The following is an 18135-nucleotide window of genomic DNA, read 5'->3' as shown; positions in this document are numbered from 1 at the left end:
ATAGAAGTTAAGCAGTTTTCACAGGAGAAAATCACCCCCCTGTGTGTTTAATACCATGTACATTACGAACAGCATTGGTCATATTTCCTTTTACATGATGGCTTATACCATTGAACTCATTTTCAAACATGGGAGTTTTAAAGTGAATTCTTAAATTCATGTCTATTCAGATACAAACTAGTATATCAAATTAAATACAAAGTCTGGTCTGCAAAAGTAACCATCAGTCTCTATGGTAAATTTTCATTGTCATCCATGAGGAGCACGTGTGACATGGAACATGTCTTTTATATGAATATTAGCTATGATCAACACATGAACTTAGCTATGGCCACCATACTCTTTGTATTTAAAAGGAAGATGGGGAGCCTCATGAGAAAAAGTGTTTACTACTGGAGTAGATGACAGACTGTTTAGAAATACATCAGAGAGTCTTTTAATTAAAGACTTTTCCTAATATGGAATGATTTCAACAGAAACAGTGAGAATCTTTTCATCTCTTAAGGACCTGGCAAACCAGAAATAGTATGGATGTGTATGTAACACACATCTATAACCAGGATTCTTCATATATGGATTCTTTTAGCTGACAACCATTTTTTCAGAAAATACAATGTGCAGTGTAATCTCTACTTTAATGCAGTGTTCAGATTTATAATGGGGGGGAGGAAGATAAAAAAAAAAAAAAAAAAAAAAAAAAAGGAAAAAAAGGAAAAGGGAAAGGGAAAAAGGAAAAAAAAAAAAAGGAAAAAAAAAAAGAAAAAAGAAATAAAAGAAAACCACACAGAAGGGTGGAAAATTCAGAAATGTGCTATTTTTTGATAACAAAAACCAGCCCACACTGTCCGTATGTATGAGGTACAAGTCAAGGGACAGGAGCAGAGGACGTTTCTTGCATTAGATCCGTTTGCTCTGCATCTCAAGTGAACTCCTGAGTGTGCCTTTGAATCCATTGAATATATTTCAAGTCAAGCACATCCAGTTTGCTGGAGATGTGCTGAAAACGCATTGCTGTTTATTTTTTAGATGTTCATGCCTTCTGCAGGTGCCAGAGAATAATTTAATTTCCCCCTCTCCTTGTTTACTGCTTTGTCTCCCTCCCTCTCGAGGGCAGGGGGTTCTCCTCGGGGGGAGGTGCAGTGATGCTCCCAGTCAGCGTCTGCACCCAAGCAACCAGTGCTGTTGGACAGCCGCACTGTCCAAAATGCGCATCTGCTCCCTGTGTGCTGGGTGAGGGGAGGCTGGACATGGGCAGTCCCCTTTGCAGGTGTGTAAAGCAGCAGGCTGCATCACTACAGGGAATGTAACTTGCACTCACCTGGCTGACTTCACCAGATTTTCACTCTTGCTCTCTGAAATGGCCAGAGATCTTGATTTTACAGCAGTCTTACCTTTTTTATTTTGAGCACAGTTTGCTATTCCAATGGGTACTGAACAAAAGCAGAGCTGTCATAGCAACTGAACAATTCATTTCACTTGACCCATTTAAAATTTGAAATGACTTGTTTAAATACATCCTGACAGTCCTGTCAACCTACTAAAAATGTCATACACTTTTGATACCTATAGAGCAATAGCTGTCTTAGAGACATTAAAGGAAGGTAGAAGTAGGCACAGAGAGACACAATTAGGGTGTCTGTGAGACCGATGAATGGGCTTTTAACCTCTTTGCAACAAAAAAGTGTTAGATGATAGTGCAAAACTCTCCCGTCTCCTTAATTGGCCAGCTGACATAATGAGAATTTGGCTAGTACATATTCTGTGTTTTCCTTGTTGTGGCAGTGTTTTCTCAGATGGAGATGCTCCATTTGCTTCTTAGCCTTCTCTTCTGGGTATTGGTGCTTCATAAGCAGTAGCTTTTCAGAGGACAGGTGAAAAACAGAAATTAATGTATTATGCAGTTCCTCACAGTTTGCTGTAGGATTTCTTCATTGCTACTGAGTAACTTAACACTGATAAAGTGTTACTCCCCCATTTAAGCTACAAATTGTTAATCGTATCAATCTTCACGAGGCTGGTTGTAGAGACAACCATGGTAACACTGGATGGAAAACAAGTGTATCCTACCAAGCCAGAATACATGTCAAGTTGTACTCTTCTGCTCCTTCTCATCTTATTTCACGTGGCAATTTTTGTTGTCTGGGAAAAGTACATTAGGAGTCTTGTACTACTCGGCCTTTCTTTTAGACTTTGTTTTGTGGGATCTTAACTTACCTGCTTCCAGAAGAGTATCCTCAAAGAAAGCCACCCGTACCCTGGGCTGCACCAACAGCAGCGTGGTCAGCAGGGCGAGAGAGGGGATTGTCCCCCTCTGCTCTGCTCTGGTGTGACTCCACCTGGAGCCCTGCACTCAGCTCTGGGGCCCCCAGCACGAGGAGGTCACAAAAGTGTTAGAACAAGTGCAGAGGAGGCCACAGGAATGGTCAAGGTTTGGAGCACCTCTTCTATGGAGCCGAGGGCGTTGGGGTTGTTCAGCCTGGAGAAGAGAAGGCTCTGGAGGATTCCTACAGTGACCTCCCCATGTCTAAAGAGGGCTACAGGAAAACTGGGGAGGTTTCTTCAGCGATGACTTCTGAAGGTTTTGGCAGAAGCTCAGGACTGCTGTCTGTGACTGTTTCTTGTGAGTGCTGGCTCCAGGCACTACTGCTTTAGGACCCTCATTTTCATGCTTTTTTAGCCTGTAGATCACTAAAAACCTTCTGCTGGTACCAAGGATCCTTCCACATCAACTTAAAGTAATTGAGAACAGCCTTTCTTACTTAGCTGTGTTTTACACATCCATTAAAAGTAGCCCATCAGTTTAGAAAAATAAAATAAAATAAAATAAAGTAATAAAAAAAATCATATTTTGCACCTTTTTATTTTTATTTTTGTTTTTGTTTTTATTTTTATTTTTATTTTTTTTTGTGATTGTGATTTGTGAAAGGCATTTGGTAAGTGGCTGCCAGCACTGAAAGTAAGAGATGACTGCTCCTGTGCTCCTTCCTGATTCCTAGGGATGCAGATGGTACACACCTGCCTCAGAGATGGGACATCCCAGCAACACCTTCACCACTTCCTCCCAAAGCACACATCAGTCCTCTGGTGAGGCATGGTCTTTGGTGAGACCAAAGAGGGAAGCAGAGCCTCCTGGAGATTTGTTTGCAGAGGTGTGTGAGCCAACACAGACGCGAGGTGGGAACATCTCACTGCAGTTCCCTTTCCTGTGCCCTCTCAGCTCCCAGGCCACTGCTCAGGGCAGCTGCCTCTCTGCAAGGCCAGCCTCGTCCATGTTTAGTGTTTTCTGAACCACAAGTTGCTTCGTGCAGGCTGCAGGCACTCACAAATCTGTGCTGACTGAGCTCTGCAGGTTGCCTTCCTTAGGAAATAAAGACACCTCGTCATTTGAGGAACAAGCTTTGTTTGCTCAGACACCCCACAAGACCACCGCTGTGCTGCAAAAGTGTAGTGAGGCTGCTCTGTGCAGGTGTGTGACTGCCTGCAGAGCCGTGGGCACGTCCCCCCAACATGAGTCTCATCAGCAGCCCCAGCTGCTCCCGGCTCCCCAGGACTGGCATAGGCAGGAGGAAGCACCACCAAAAGCTAAGGATTTTGTATCTGTAAGGTGTAAGCTGTGCTTCTCATTCCAAAAAACCTCTACCTCCTCTGTTTTACTAGCCTTAAATGTAAGGGGACTACATTTGTAGGGGTGCAGTCCCAGAGTGCCAAACACCCTGCTCCCCACCAGCAGTATGGGAGGGCTGTTTTGTGCCCTCCATCAAAAAAATAAAAAAAATAATAATAAAAATAAAAAATTCCCCAGTTCAGTCCAGTCAGTACAGATTTAACCCTAGTCCTCCCTGATCCAAACCCCTGAGTGTTTTTTCCCATTATCTTTTTTTTTTTTTTTTTTTTTTTTCAACTGGACTGGAGAAGAAATTTAGTTCAGTCCCTCCTCACCTCTGCCTCCTCTGTGCACGGACTCAGAGCTTCTCAGGCAGGCAGAGAGGACTTGTTCCCAAAGGTTATGAAGCGTGGATCTGGAATATAGCACTTTGTGCTAGTGCAGGCTTAGAACAATGAGCTATTTTCCGAATGGGATGTCTCTTGCGTCAAGCAGTGAAGTGATTAATTAAGAATTGCATTCATTTCTCATTTTCAAAGTAGGGCGGGTATGCATTGTACTCAAAGTGTTTAAGTTTCAAGTGTTGTATACATAATCTCATTCAGGTCCCTGCAGCTCTCCATATCATAAATCTAAGAGGCAGGCTTTGTTTTAAGTTTGTGGGAAGGATTTTGAAATCTCAAAATTAAGAACAGCAAGGGCAATAGAAGATAAGTCCAGAGAGCCACAAGAACATAATAGTTGAGCAGTCTGTATTTCCTGCATTCTCTTATATTCATGTGAACTCAGTCTAAGAGGAAAAAAAATAAATAAAAAATAAAAAATATACATATATCCTTTCAGAAAAATGTTACTTTTTTTTTTTTTTTTTTTTTTTTTTTTTTTTTTACCCCCAAAGATCTTCGAATTCTTGTATGGTGTTTACTGAGTCTATCTCAATGAGGTAAAGGAGAGCTTTCATGTTTCAGAAATAATGCAAAAATTATTTCAGTTACTTTTTTAAACAGTGTTTTCCTCCAGACTTATGGTTTACTTTTAAACTGTTGCTGAAACTGAAGAACAAAGTACTACAGCTACTCTGCTTCCTTTGTTACCCCACTCTCTTGTACTAGAGGTGAAATCTTGATTTTACCCACACAAGTGGCAAGAGAACTTGGTCTGTCCTACAGCAAGAGATTCCCTCCACTTCCTTCAGTATAACTCAGTTGGGTTACACTTGTAGAAGTTCAGATTCAACCTACGATAAATGGAGAGATGGTGGGAGGGAAACTCGGTGTACCTGAATTAGGTTCAAACAGCTTTAGTTAATATTCCCTTAAAAGTTTGTCACATACCAAAATTGTCTTTTCTTCTTAGAAAAAGTACTTGCTGCTTTCACAAGGAAACACTATTACAATTCCAGTTCTGCTAATAAAGGATGGCACAAAGATGACAGAAGAATGAAAGAATGCCAATACCAAATTTTCTGAAGCCAAACAGATGCAACACTTCAGGGGGCCAAAATTATTTTCTTGACATTTACATCTCTGATAGGCCAAGGATGGAGTGAAACAGCAAGACTTCAATGCTGTGGTATGACTAATGATTTTGTCCAAGGATCTCCTCTTCCTCATATGTGCTATTGCAGCACACACAGATGGCTCATTTGGAGGCAGACCACAGGCTGCTGTGAACAGAAACTCAGTCCCTGCTGTGATAGAGCCTTTCAAATATTTTCACTACAGTAGCCAAAATGTAAGCCACAGATGCTTAAAAGGTGGTTTAGTATCAAAAGGATGCATGCAAATGTTACTTATCATAGATTAATGTCTTTTCTGCCTTGCTTAACTCCTTTTGACACTTGCGTACAGAGGTGTCAAACAAGTACTTCCAGGGTTAATTATGAGGAAGGATGCATCTTTGGTGGTAGGACAGAGAGAACCCAGCTATGCCTGAGCCTTGCCTCACTGTCTGAAGATGGGGCAGGTCTTAAGGGACCCTCTGCACCCCTGTTTCAACGCATACTCCTGCAGCAGAAAGGGTCTGCTGCAAAGCAGGGGCAAGAGTCTGAAGCTCACAGTGCCCTTCATCTTCTGTTGCTTGTGATGGAAATCACCAAATGAATGCTCACAAACCACACACTGAGAGGAAGGAGATTTTGTACCATGTCCTCAGAGCGGGCTCAAAGCTGCAGATCTTCTTCAGCCCCATGCTGGCTGGTGGGAACAGCTGTCTTAGAAATGCTTACATGGAGCCAAATCACAGCATAGTTTTGCAATGGGCAGATAGGCCAAACCGAGATGAAACGAGCCCTGGAGTGCAGGGTCAGTTCTGCTCCAAGTCAGCTGCTGGGAGAGCTGCAGCACCCCACCAGGGCACCTCTCTGGGGCACGAAAGCCACCAGCATGGGCAGGAGTGGGTTTGGGGGCATCAGAGGGAGGTGGTACAAGAAAAGGTGCGGGCACACCTGAATTCAAACCCTGCAGAAGTGACAGACCAGCACCAAGGTTCAAATCTCTCCACACTTGCAAGCTTTTCCTGTTTCAAAGGTAAAAACCCAGAGTCCCCTTGGAGAAAATCAGCTGAAGTACATTTCCCAGGCTTGCCCTGGGGCTGGTGACAATTGCTGTCTTTCTGCCCATCCTCAGGCTCCTGGCCAGAGCCTTCCTCCTCGTGATCTGTCACTTCGACAGGGAGCTAACTATGGGGGACAGCCAGGTAGGTGACCCGACATCCCCCCAGCTGCTGTTCTTCTGGGGAGTGCAGACATTCAGCTGTGTTCAAAGTATATTTTATTAATCCCCGAGGAGGCTGTTTGGATTACGAATGATGACTAATATGATTTGGATCCTTTACAGTCTTAGAAGCACTGCTTCATGAATGAGAATTAAAATTAGATTCTTTGATATTTCTTCTGCATGATGACACACTTGTTTTTTATTATTAATCTTGCCTCTGGTTGTTTATTTTGTGGGTTCAGTGAGTCTGACATCTCTGCCACAGTGTCACTGTTTGTAGGTACTGGAGGTAACTTGCTCATCAGACAGCTCCACCTCTAACCTTTCTTTGTTTCCCCTCAAAAGAAGCGCCAAGGAAGGTGTGCAATTAAGTGTTGGCTGAGTAATTTACTTTGAGAGATCAGTTCAACTAAATAAAGAATAAAAATGTGCACAGATTTATGCCTGAGAGGAAGACATGCCAAAGAGTTGCTAAGCCCTGCTTATATCTAATTTGAACTCACTACCAAAGTGTGCACCATTCTGGAATAAGATTTACTCTTGTAATTTCTGGTCCAAAGGCCTGCCTAGATAAAACCTGGAGGTACTTTTGGCTGTCTCCAGCTAAAATTTCTCCATGCAAATTCCCAGTTTTGTCCACTTGTGATGGCTGTAGTGGTGAAGAGGACCATAACACCCCCAAACTTTTTACTGGAGACAGCACAGATTGTTTCCCTCCCCTTAAGGGATAGCTTCAGTCCTTCCCTATAAACTGAGTAGGTCAGTTCTCTCCTGAACTGTCCTGATAAGGTCTGCTGATCAACTGTTTAATATGAGCAGCACATACAATGTCTATAGCACTGACTGTGAGAATGCACATGGAACAGAAACCTTAATACATCCAAAGCATGTAATGGCGTGATGGGAAAAAGATGAAGAGATGTCTCCTCACCATTTCATTTTGAAATGAACAGCAAAAAATTTCTCTGCAGACTGGCAGTAACACAATACATTATCTCTTTTTATGGCTGGAAATCTGCTGACCTATCCCTTTTTTGCACAGTGAACACTCAGCAGAGGTGCCACCTACTCAGCAGGTTCAGAGGTCCAGATCAGATAAATCTACCAGCTCAGATGCTTATCAATAACTTGTCCAAATTTAGCAACACCGTTTAGATTAAAAAAAAAAAAAAAAAAAAAAAAAAGCAGGAGGAACTCTTGTGAGAACAAGTTCTTCAGCAAATTTCCGGCCATTGCCAGTTGCAGACAAGTCGGGGCGCCCAAGAAATAAAGCACGGTCTAACAATCAGAAGAGAGAGCCAGCATTCAATACCGCTGTTATGTATACATATATTGGTCACAGACCTGCTTGCTTGTTTGCAATTCATGGACCTGTGCAAAGCCCTGCCCTGCCCTGGCGTCTCCTAACGTGGTGACTAAGAGACATAAATAAAAGGGCTGCTGAGACCATGCAGGTCTGGCACAGGCCAGGCCCACAGGATGGCCTCACCCTGGGCCTGTGACGGAGAGGTAGAAAGCACTGAGCTGTGCTGCACCAGGCTGCCCACACAGCACTGGGTCAGGCACAGCCTGGAAGAAGCCCCCTGAAAAGAGTTCATCCAGGTGTTATTCCCAGCCAGGTTAGAGGTGGAGGTGATACCTCCAGACACTTAATTTTCTGAATCAAGCAAGCTCAGGTAGATAGGGGAAATAAGGAAATAAAAGCCAAGAAGAAACAAGCATGCCCACACACCAGGTTCGGCTGCAAAGCCTCTCCCTGGTGGGACTGGAGCACACCTCAGATGGATGGGTCCTGTCCTCTCCTCTGATGAAGGATAGAAATGGACCTGAGGCAAGAAAAATCCCTACGTGCCTGCCTGCCAGCAGCCTGCAAACACACGTGCTCCTGTTAGAGAGTGCTGTGCTGAAATACAAACCACAGCAGCCATCTCAATGCACTGCACAGCCCCCACTGCCACGCACAGCCCTGACCCTACAGAAAGCAACCCCGGGCCATGCTTGGCGCAGGGGTCCCTGGATAATTTAAACAAGCACTGTGCACCGTCAGCTTCTGCGCTTTAGCTGACTCGCGTCTATATAAACATCGGGCGAATGAAATGGTTTCTGCCTCATGGGGAACAGCGGGCGCTGGTGGGCTCGGCACACGACATGTGGAGAAGGTATCACAAGAAGGCATCACGGGCACACAGACGTGTACAGCTGTGTCCATGCTCCTTGTCAGGGGAAGCCCTGTGTTCCCTGTGTCATCAGACATTTGTTTAAGCCTGGGCATATCTTTATTTCCCTTGTGGAAGGAAACACCTGTGAGCGGGGAATAACTGTTAGAGCAGAGCTCACCTGCTAAAAAATGAGACTTCACATCCAGTGCTCCGTGAATAAAAGTGGGCAACATGTGAACTGCAGCCTAAGCCGTGCTCTGGTGGTTTTTGCTCCACACACTGCTGGTGTGTGCGATGCTCCAAAGCACAGAGCTGAGATCAGAACACCGTGCTGGAAGCTGCACCTTGCCTGTGTGCACCCTTGCCCCAAACAGCTCATTAGTTTCAGAAGCAGAAGAGTACACGTATTTGACAGGCAGATGATTGAGAGACACAGAGATCAAAATACTTGTACAGGATCAGCGTGGGCATCGAGTGCTGTGCCCATCTAATGAGTCCAAATCAGCACTTGAGCTGTTCCTCTCTCTCCTCCCATGCAGTCCGGTCCCATCTCGAGCACAGGAGGAGGCTTTCCAGCATGCACAACATGGGCATGGTGCACCTCTGCACCTCTGCAAAATTTCTGACAGCTGATCACAGCAGACCTTTAGAAATAGCATTTAGAAATGCTGCTAACTGTATGCAAGCATTCAGATGTACACAGTGAGGAGAAAACACAGCAGGAGAGGCAGCGTGCTGCTGGAGGCAAAGTGTGCACCATTTCTGAAGCAGAGCTAGCAGACCCAGCTACCAGCTGGGTCTGGAAGATGATTCTCACTCTTCCCAGTGACTTCAGCAAGATTGAGACAGGGCTCAAAGGCAAGCAAGAAGACAGATATGTCATGTTTAAACTGTTCAAGAGAGAAGGTATAATAATTGCTCCACTCATCTCTCTCCTCTTGGGAATTTTCTCAGCTGTTATGTGAAGAAATAATGAAAGTTCCTGTCTTGCTTTCAAGAAAGCCCTAGATTCCTTTCAAAAATTTTGCATGTTCCTGTCCCACAAATGCTGCTGACAAACCAATCCCAGTATTAGTGATGAGGACAGCAGTCTTCCTGGGCGGTTGCTGCCATGCTGTTCCTTGCACCCTTAGAAGCAGCTAACGCTAGGTCATAAACCGAGACAGGAGACTGAATTTAGCAGATTATTGCTTTATCCATTCTGGCAGTTCCTGTGTTCCTCTGCAGACAACCTGTGGACGTGTAGAACTCAATGCACATTGCAGGTGTCTGGCTATACAAGGGGGTTAGGTTAGCCTGCTGACTGGCAGCATGGTCCTGTCCGCTCAAACCCCTATGAGCATTTCAGCCACCCCACTTGTGCACCAGCTGATACTGCATGGATTGTGACCAGCACAGAAGATGCATGGAGCTCTGCTTAGTATAACCTTGTTAACACTCAGCTCCAACATCAGCCACCACCATTTGTTACTGAAAAGACAAGAAAGAAAACACCAACAGGCATATGTGCAGAAGAGATAAAGGAGAGAGTAGGCTTGGGCCAGGGAAGAAATATGTTTGCATGTATGCACATATTACTCTCCTAACTAAGGTAGGAAGAGTGACAAGGAGGTGGAGAAGGACATGTCTTGCAGCTCCTAGTTTGGAGAACAAGATCCTGAAATACTGCCACAGAGTTATAGGAGTCCTGAGCCTGAGCCACCACCTTTTATCGCCTCTCCCTGCCTGCTGGTTGTTTTCTGGTGTACCACACACTGGACAATGCAGGGACAAGACTGTTACACTCTGTGAGATGTCTTTCAATAAGCACAAAAACGATTCCTTCAAGTTCCTATTAAACCTGGCTGCAGCTCTTGTTCTTCTGTCAGACTGTGCAGACAGGCAGAAGAAGAGGAAAGTCAATGTTCCTAAGCTCTTGGGAAAATGGTTCCTCCTAGATGATTTGTTTTCCCAAGATTTCAGTAGGGCACAAGGAGATTAATAGGAAGGGAAGCAGCTTTTGAGCAACTTGAAGCCAGCACACTCTAGCTGTTTCTGCATTCATTTGCAAATGGCTTAAAAAAAAAAAAAAAAAAAAAAAAAAAAGCATTCTTTTTCTGCCATACAAATGCGAGAGCAATTATGACTATTTTTATTTTAAGAACTGTAATACTGCCAGAACATCAATCTGCACTAGCAATCTATTTCCATGTTCATCTCAGCTTAAAAAATCGGTGCTGTAGAAAAGACATTGTGTCAGGTGTGTTACTACCAATCCAGATATGACTTCAAATAACAAATTAATCAAAAAATATTTTGAGCTAAATACTTACTCAAGAAAAGTAGGAGCAGTTGGTGGTATCTGTTCTTCCCAGAAGGCTTGTTGCAGGTATTCATGTCACTGGATACAAAGTGCTCCCAAGGTTTCAGGTCCAACTCTACTCCTTATCACAGACAAAGTTGATGCGCATGCATGGGTTAGGAGCCCACTGCTAAACCTTAGCTTAAACTCTCTGGGATACAATCACCCTCAATGTGAATGTTATTGTTCAGGAGCCACAGGCTGTTATTTCACAACAACAATGACAAATGTAACACTCAGCATAGAAGTACTGACACCTAAATCAAGGCCAAAGCAGATGGCAAGGTGATTTCCAAGCAGCTTGCTCTCACCAGGTGAACAGTGGTATGCATCTCATCCCACCTCCTTCAACTTATTTTTCACCTGCATATGTCCCCACTCTTGCACGTTTTGTTCTCCCTAGCCAGTGCTGTTGCTTACAGATATAATACCAGCTAGCTTATCCTTGCTCTCCTGATGGCTCTTCTGCAGAGAAAAACAAGAAAATTTTTAAGGAAAGCCCAGGAGCCAACATGAGGGCACAAGGACGTGTTTCTTCAAGGAGTACTGCTTTATCTCAGGGTCACTTCCCAGAAGGCCCCAGCTCCAGGAGCTCAAATGTAGGACTGCTGCTACAAGCTACGTGTTCTGATCAGATCCTGAGTGATGGCTTTAGATGAGGAAGAGGATGGTCAGAGGACACCTGGACAGAGGTTGCTAGAACACCTGGCTGGGGATGACCCCACAGAAGCAGTAGGGTGTGTGGGTCACGGCTGCTTGCAGGCTCTCTCTGCAGGGCACCCCAGAAGCAGGACGGTCTGGATGTGTACCCTGTGAGCCCCATGCTCTCCAGAAAGGTGCTGCCACCACAGCACTGCCATAGGCCTTGAACCCAGAGCCACAAAGGTTTGTGCCCATGGCTGTGCTGTGTGTTCAGCTTTTTCTGACCAGCTTTAAAACCACAGAGCTGCTTCATTGATCTGCGTGTCATTTCCAGCTCACCAGCATTTCATGGCTGTCAAGCAGAGCATGAAGCGTGGTGTGAAGAAGTTTGAGGTTTTCTTTCATGCTTCAATGATCAGTCTCGTACAAGTAGCAATAACGCACAAACACTAACCTTCAGGAAACAAGTGAGATAGGATGGGCCCTTTTTGATCTTCTATGTTTCAAGATAAAAACCTGTTGTGTTAGGATGATGAAGAGACTTTTTTTTTTTTTTTTTTTTTCTTTCAGCCAACTACTCAACTACTCTTAAAGCTCTGTGTGGAGGCTAAGTCTTCCTTGGTTCCTGTTCTTTATGCATTTTTGAAGTTTACAGCATTTGTGGCACAGTCTTTGAACCGGAAGGCACTGGAGCTTCACATCTTGCTCAGTCTTGTGTGATCTTCAACCAACAGAGTAGTATTTTGTGGTGGCAGAACCTTCTAGCAAACAACCATTTCAGGGTGTTTGCTAGAAGGTTCTGCCACCACAAAATACTACTCTGTCAGGGTATACTGCAATGCCCCTCAAAGATGATTGACTGTGTTTATATCCCTTTTATGAAGACACCAGAAATTGTAATTTATTACTTACAAAAAAGAGGAAGCTACCACTGTTCCACAAGGCAAAGGTGGAGCCATTTTGCCACCTTTTAATGACTTTATGTCAGAATCAGCTATTAAAAGCCCCAAGTCTGGTGAGGTTTAGACATTAGCTGTATTTTGAAGCGTACTAGCAAGTACCCAAGAGCCTGCCCTTGAAATTACAATCATTCCTATATTCTCACAAGTGTTTAGGCTTCCAAATAAGTTCATTTCTAAGGAAAATAAAAACACACATATATATAAATGAATACCCCAAATGGAAAAACAACCAAGTTGAGGAAAACCCATCCAACAACCAAGTCAGCCAACATTTGAGAAAACTTTGGAGGCTGCGGGGAGATTTGGGGAAGTTGCTGATTCTAGGTAGAAGCCCAGAAGTAAAATCTGCTATGTTCAGGTGAGGCCATATTCACCATCTCCAGGGGTTGGTGCTGAGTCCCAACCTCTTTAATATCTTTATTAATGATTTGGATGAGGGAATTGAGTGCACCTTCAGTAAGTTTGTAAATGGCACCAAGCTGGGGGAAGTGTTGATCTGCCAGAGGGTAGGAAGGCCCTGCAGAGGGACCTGGGCAGGTTGGGTCAGTGGGCAGAGGTCAATGAGATAAGGTGCAACATGGCTAAGTGCTGGGTTCTGCACTTGGGGCACAACAACCCCATGCAGTGTTACAGGCTGGGGGCAGAGTGGCTGGAAAGCTGTGCAGAGGAAAAAGATCTGGGTGTGCTGACTGATGCTCACCTGAACATGTGCCAGCAGCGTGCCCAGGTAGCCAAGAAGGCCAGCGGCATCCTGGCTTGTGTCAGGAACAGTGCAGCCTGCAGGAGCAGAGAGGGGATCGTCCTCCTGTACTCTGCTCTGTTGAGGCCGTACCTCGAGTGCTGTGTTCAGTTTTGGGCCCCTCACTACCAGAAGGACATTGAGGCCCTGGAACGTGTCCAGAGAAGGGCTATGAAGGTGGGGAAGGGCCTGGGACACAAGTCCTGTGAGGAGTGGCTGAGGGACCTGAGGGGATGTTGGGCTGGAGAAGAGAAGGCTCAGGGGAGACCTTAGTGCTCTCTGCGACTACCTGAAAGGAAGGTGTGGGGAGCTGGGAGTCAGCCTCTTCTCACAGGTAATAAGTGATAGGACTAGAGGGAATGGCCTCAAGTTGTGCCAGGGGAGGTCCAGGTTGGAAATGAGGAGACATTTCTTTTCAGAAAGAACAGTTAGGCATTGGGACGGGCTGCCCAGGGAGGTGGTGGAGTCACCATCCCTGGGGGTGTTCAAGGAGAGGTTGGACATGGTACTTGGTGACATGGTTTAGTGGCTGACATTGGTAGGGGGATGGCTGGACCAGATGATCTCGAAGGTCTTTTCCAAACCTAATGATTCTGTGCTTCAGAAGAGCCATGATACCCTACAGCACAGCTCATCTTGGGTGACAGCTTCACCATCCCAGCTCACCCTCTGGAGTGCCGTTGTGTATGTTCTGCCAGTCGCAGGACGCATCTCTTTTGTGGGACCTCACTGGATGCAGCTCCTCATGGAGGCAGCCCCAGGACCTGAACAGTGCCCAGGACATAGAGCCACTTGACAGGGCAAATGTGCCTTTTGGACACAAGGTGTAAATTGGCTTGTGGTCTAAGCACAAAGGAAGGACCCACTGCAGCTTTCTGCAGGATACATTTGTTCATCGAACTGCTTTCAGTTAGACATGATATTTCATAAGAAATGAGGAATAAGTGCTTTCTTTCCAAAAACTCAGTGAAAGCGCAACATTTGGACATGCAGCTTCCCTCTGGCAGTGGCCAAAGAGCACTCTTCGACTGGAGGAAGTGTCAAGAACAATGAAATAAGGCATTCTCTTAAAAAAAAAAAAAGTGGCATAATGCCACTAACTTTGGACTAATCTCAGCAATGTTTTGCAGATTCTGTGCCCATCCTGTAAGTACTACTATCCCCCTATATTTAAGCTGATGTGACAAAGAAATTCCAGAGCAAGCACTGGCACTTGTTGACTGCTCTTGCTGAAAGCAGCTGGCTTTGCAGCAGGGTGAGCACTTCAATCTGAGGGTCCTCTCCTTGCTGGAGCCCTTTCATAGACATGCTGAGGAGTGACTGCAGATATCATAACTAGCTCTGAATAATTATTTCAAAAGGAATATTATTTGGAGGCTAAGTATTTAAATCAGTATTTTTTTATTTTATTTTATTTTTTGTAATCTTGTTTATTCTGTTTTGTGGAAGTCACCCGAAAGTGGAGTTTCAATTTGGCAGCACTAAATCCACAATCTGCCAGTTTGGGCTTTGGCGAGATTTCACGGCCAGTTGCAAAATATTAAAAAAAACAAGCTGTCCTCTCTGTCACATTTTCTGCATGCAACAAACTTACCAACTTAATGGCACTTCTATGAGAATTGTATGTTTTCTTGTTTGTTTGTTTGTTTTTTAAAGTTCAGAGACAAAACATGTCTGAGAGTGACAAGGGATAAACAGGAACTTTGCAGAAAAAATGCAGAGTGCAACAGAGTTACTACAGGGCTGAGGAGTGCTCTATAATTTTTGAAAAATAAATAAATAAATAAATAAAAATGTAGCCAGCAGCTGAATTTATGGAAGATTAAAAGGAAGGATCATACCTCTCAATTGCTCTCTTCTTGATCCTCATGTTCATTTGGAAGAAAATGACTGCCAAGACAGCACATGTAAGGATCATTTCTATTTCATCACAGCAACCATCAGGGCAAGGAGGGCACAGAAAAGGTTTCTGACCTGGCTGTGCCAGGCAGCTCCACGTAGGACCACTTTGCACCTTGCCAAGAGAGCATCGATGGCCCTGATGGAGCTGAGCAAGGCCGGTGGGCATGCAGAGGCAGATGTGAGACCTGCAGGGGCTGGGTTAATGCAGCGAGTGCAGGACTGAGCCCACCTCCGGCCAGAAGGTGTGATTCACACTCCCTCTGTGGCTTATTTTCTCCAGAAAGGTAAACAGAGTTGTTGTTAGTGTTTTGAGATAAGAAGGCGATGTCTCTTATCACTGTACAAGCTCCATTGTGAGCTGCAGTCTGGGCTAAACTGGAACAATATAAGGAAAAAAAAATAACAGCAGAAGAGGTTTCTGCTGCCTAAGAGCTATCCAAGTAATTGTGTAATTATTTCTGAGTGAATACACCAGAAAAGGTTTGAGGCTATGTATGAACAAGCAATACCCTACAGAGAACACCCTGTCCTCCCTCCAAAACTGCTTAAACATTTTGCATTAATTCCACCTTAGCTTTTTCTGCTGTCTTGAAAAACAAAATGTGTTGCAACGGAGTCCACTAACGTGGCAAAAAGGAGAGAATTGGAGCAGTTGTTTTCTGCTTTCATGTATCACGACATTTCTGCTGAATTCCCAAGAGCAAATTGAAATTGCACATCTTTGTAACGCATCTCATAAGTAATACTTTTTCAAGTAATATAAAACATGCAGCATTAAAATAAGACAGTATACAAAAAGCAAGTTTTTATGAAGCCATCATACCGTGGTGGGAAAGGAAAGGCAGCAGACAGATTGGAGCATGCCCTGCAATTCCTTTGGCCTGCATATTGCAGAACAGGAGAGCACCTTTCAAAGCGTTTGTTGCAGGAGTAGGGCTCCCTGCAAGAGGAGGTGGGCAGGGCAGGCATGAGCTGTCCCAGGTCCCTCACTGCAGCACAGGGGCTGTCCGCTGCTGCCAGGATGGGGGCTTCCTACTCGGGCACCTGCCAGCCCAGCTGTGGTCAGCTGCCAAAACAAGCCCCATGATACAGACTTGAAATTTTCTCCTTATTCCACTCCTGACAGCTCTCCAATGACAACACGCATTTCAGGCTGTGCTAACACCATTTTTACATTCACTGAAAAGCTGCAGAATTGTGCTTATGGCACATTTATCGTTAGTGCCTTGAAACACCTCATCAGAGGGGGTTATTGCAGCAACAGCCATGAAGAGGCCCAGATTTGGACTTGAGTCTAAGAGAGCCACTGGAACAAAAGGACACCTAATCCTTGCTGGGCAAAGGAGCTCTTGCAGCAGGAAAGAAAGTTTCACAGTTACAAATACAAAGCATGTGCACTTCACTTCTCGTAAGCAGTGAGTGGGAGCTCCTGGAAGAAACGGATATCTTTCTGAGCAGAATTTAAATTACTGTGGCTGTGTATTTTCCCTCAGATCCTTGTTCTTTCTTCAGTTGCACACTCGCTAACAAACGATGAATCCCCATTTGTAAATCAGCTGCAGGCATGTAACATTAATAGCTCGCAGGCATTTTTTACATTGTAGGAGTTTCAGCTGCACTGACTCATGCCTCATGCAGTTTAGTGTCCAAACCAAATAAATTAGAAACGTTCAGCGGTGCAGGCTCAGCCAAAAGAAAAAAAAAATAAAAAAGAGAGAGAGAAGAAAAAAAATGTGTGAAGTAGTGTAATGGATGAATGCAGCAGAAAACTTAAAAAATTTTAGAGGAAAGAATAATCTCACTAAGCCTGTGTCACTCACAGAAAAGGGGAACCAGCATCACCATTGTCCTTGCACATCCCTAGTCTTTTACCAGCTGTGCTTTTGAGGAGAACGGATGATAGCTGTGCAGTGTTGCCTGCAGTGGTGGCAGAGTGCAAACTGCTGGGAGGTGAGTCCTGTGCGCCGTCATGGCCAAACTTCAATGAAAGGAGTTGACAGCCTCAAATTATTATTTTTTTTTTTTCAGATGCCCAAGAGGGAACCAAGGCTGGAGGCTCAGTGGCAGAGCAGTATCCATCCCTTGTGCATGACCAGCACTGTCATGGGATGTGGACCTGGACATGGGTCCATTGGGCAGGTTTCTGCCATCAGAGGAGTGATAACAACTTATCACACAGTGCTAGGACCCTGGGATGGGTGAGAGATCTCAATCAGAGGCCCCTTGGCAGCAGGTCCCATGGACAATGTTGAGAAGGAAATTGGTACACCACCAGAACTTCTGGCTGTACTCTATAGCTGCCCGGGAAGGATTACCGACTTATTAAATACATGTTTTCTATATATCTTGCATTGCACATGTAAAAAGACTGAGCCACACAGCTGGGCACATGCACAGTCTGTACAGCTGTGTGCTCCCCTCACCGCTTTCCCCATGCTTTGCCCCCCCGTTTCTTACTGCTTTACTTCTTTTCCAGTGATGCCCCAGTTCCCTGCCTGGCTCCTGCGGGGCCAGCACAGGAACAGGCTGTCGGAGTACAGCCAGGAAAAATACTCTTAAACTCTGATACCTCTGCAGCAAACGTCGCACAGCGGGGCTGTGTTCCTCTGCGGGGCTGCTGAATCCCCTCCAGCTATGGCCGGTTGGTTTCAGCCTTTAAAAGCTGCATTTTCACTTCCTCAAACCAGAGAAACTTTTGCAAGGCCTGCTCTTTAGTTATTTTCTTAGGAAAATCATTGTTACCAGATTCTTTTCAGCCTGTGACTGTTTGTTATTGATAGCTTAAGTAGGCATGGCGACTTCCCGGCATCCCGTGGTAGCCTCACAATTCTTCAGACCCCCAGCTTCCTTTTTCACCTATTTTTAAACTGGCTAGCTCACAGTTAGGGGAAGAACTCAGCAGGAGCTTTACTAAACATTTATCAGCATAAAATATTTTCCCATCTGTCCACACACCACTGTCGGGGTGTGCATGCCACCATCAGCAGCTCGGGCATGCTGCAGAAGATCTGGTTCTCTCCCATTTTGCGCTTTCTGTGGGTATTTGATCAGCAAGTGTGGAGTCTGACA

The sequence above is a fragment of the Netta rufina genome (genome assembly GCF_964035555.1).
Source record: "Netta rufina genome assembly, chromosome: Z".
NCBI classification, from domain to species: Eukaryota; Metazoa; Chordata; class Aves; order Anseriformes; family Anatidae; genus Netta; species Netta rufina.
Note: the sequence above shows the minus strand (reverse complement) of the source record.